The sequence below is a fragment of the Oncorhynchus mykiss genome, unplaced genomic scaffold (genome assembly GCF_013265735.2).
Source record: "Oncorhynchus mykiss isolate Arlee unplaced genomic scaffold, USDA_OmykA_1.1 un_scaffold_210, whole genome shotgun sequence".
Taxonomy (NCBI): domain Eukaryota; kingdom Metazoa; phylum Chordata; class Actinopteri; order Salmoniformes; family Salmonidae; genus Oncorhynchus; species Oncorhynchus mykiss.
Window position 1 is genome coordinate 1 of NW_023493682.1, and position 2,500 is coordinate 2,500.

Here is a 2,500-nt window from a genome sequence, read left to right on the forward strand (position 1 = left end):
CCACTTTAAGAAATCACGATGGATGCAGATTGCTATTAATCCTCCGTGCAACTGGTGATTGAAAACGTGCATCTGGTAACCCAAAATTTCAAATATGGTTCAAAATGAATTTAAAGGCACCCCTCTCATTGTTGCCCGCTATGGGAGCACCCCACTAAGGCCCTGTCTCGGTCGGGCCCGTCCTGAGTGCTTTATAGACACTTTAAGAAATCGCGATGGATGCAGATTGCTATTAATCCTCCGTGCAACTGGTGATTGAAAATGTGCAACTGGTGATTGAAAACGTGCACCTGGTCACCCAAAACACGGTTCTCTATGCGGTTAGCGGTGTTCCATCTATTCATGTCCGCTTATGGCGCACCCTACTACGGACCTTTAGCAATGGGGGCCGGCCCGAATTATTTATGGAAGGTCTGATGATGATTTTTTTTTTTTTTCACCATCTCTTTCTCTCTCTGCCGGGGCCGGCCAAGAGTGCTTTATGGACGGTTTAAAACATGACTATGGATGCAAATGCTCATTTTCCTCCGTGCACCTGGTGATTGAAAACGTGCATCTGGTAACCCAAAAATTATAAAAGGGTTTTAAATACTTTTACCCGTCATTCTATTGATATAGCCCGCTAGGGGAGTGCCCCACTACGGCCCTCTCTCTGTCAGGGCCGTCCTTGGGTGCTTTTTACACACTTTAAGAAATCACGATGGATGCAGATTGCTATTAATCCTCCGTGCAACTGGTGATTGAAAACGTGCATCTGGTAACCCAAAATTTCAAATATGGTTCAAAATGAATTTAAAGGCACCCCTCTCATTGTTGCCCGCTATGGGAGCACCCCACTAAGGCCCTGTCTCGGTCGGGCCCGTCCTGAGTGCTTTATAGACACTTTAAGAAATCGCGATGGATGCAGATTGCTATTAATCCTCCGTGCAACTGGTGATTGAAAATGTGCAACTGGTGATTGAAAACGTGCACCTGGTCACCCAAAACACGGTTCTCTATGCGGTTAGCGGTGTTCCATCTATTCATGTCCGCTTATGGCGCACCCTACTACGGACCTTTAGCAATGGGGGCCGGCCCGAATTATTTATGGAAGGTCTGATGATGATTTTTTTTTTTTTTTCACCATCTCTTTCTCTCTCTGCCGGGGCCGGCCAAGAGTGCTTTATGGACGGTTTAAAACATGACTATGGATGCAAATGCTCATTTTCCTCCGTGCACCTGGTGATTGAAAACGTGCATCTGGTAACCCAAAAATTATAAAAGGGTTTTAAATACTTTTACCCGTCATTCTATTGATATAGCCCGCTAGGGGAGTGCCCCACTACGGCCCTCTCTCTGTCAGGGCCGTCCTTGGGTGCTTTTTACACACTTTAAGAAATCACGATGGATGCAGATTGCTATTAATCCTCCGTGCAACTGGTGATTGAAAACGTGCATCTGGTAACCCAAAATTTCAAATATGGTTCAAAATGAATTTAAAGGCACCCCTCTCATTGTTGCCCGCTATGGGAGCACCCCACTAAGGCCCTGTCTCGGTCGGGCCCGTCCTGAGTGCTTTATAGACACTTTAAGAAATCGCGATGGATGCAGATTGCTATTAATCCTCCGTGCAACTGGTGATTGAAAATGTGCAACTGGTGATTGAAAACGTGCACCTGGTCACCCAAAACACGGTTCTCTATGCGGTTAGCGGTGTTCCATCTATTCATGTCCGCTTATGGCGCACCCTACTACGGACCTTTAGCAATGGGGGCCGGCCCGAATTATTTATGGAAGGTCTGATGATGATTTTTTTTTTTTTTTCACCATCTCTTTCTCTCTCTGCCGGGGCCGGCCAAGAGTGCTTTATGGACGGTTTAAAACATGACTATGGATGCAAATGCTCATTTTCCTCCGTGCACCTGGTGATTGAAAACGTGCATCTGGTAACCCAAAAATTATAAAAGGGTTTTAAATACTTTTACCCGTCATTCTATTGATATAGCCCGCTAGGGGAGTGCCCCACTACGGCCCTCTCTCTGTCAGGGCCGTCCTTGGGTGCTTTTTACACACTTTAAGAAATCACGATGGATGCAGATTGCTATTAATCCTCCGTGCAACTGGTGATTGAAAACGTGCATCTGGTAACCCAAAAATTATAAAACGGTTTTAAATACTTTTACCGGTCATTCTATTGATATAGCCCGCTATGGGAGCACCCCACTAAGGCCCTGTCTCGGTCGGGGCCGTCCTTCAGTGCTTTATATACAGTTTCATATATTACGATGGATGCAGATTGTGATTGTTTTCCAAAAGACCCGTGTGCATCTGGTAACCCAAAAATTATAAAACTGTTTTAAATCATTTTACCGGTCATTCTATTGATATAGCCCGCTAGGGGAGTACCCTACTACGGCCCTTCTCTCGGTCAGGCCCGTCCTTAGGTGCTTTATATACAGTTTAAGATATTACGATGGATGCAGATTGTGATTGTTTCCAAAAGACCCGTGTGCATCTGGTA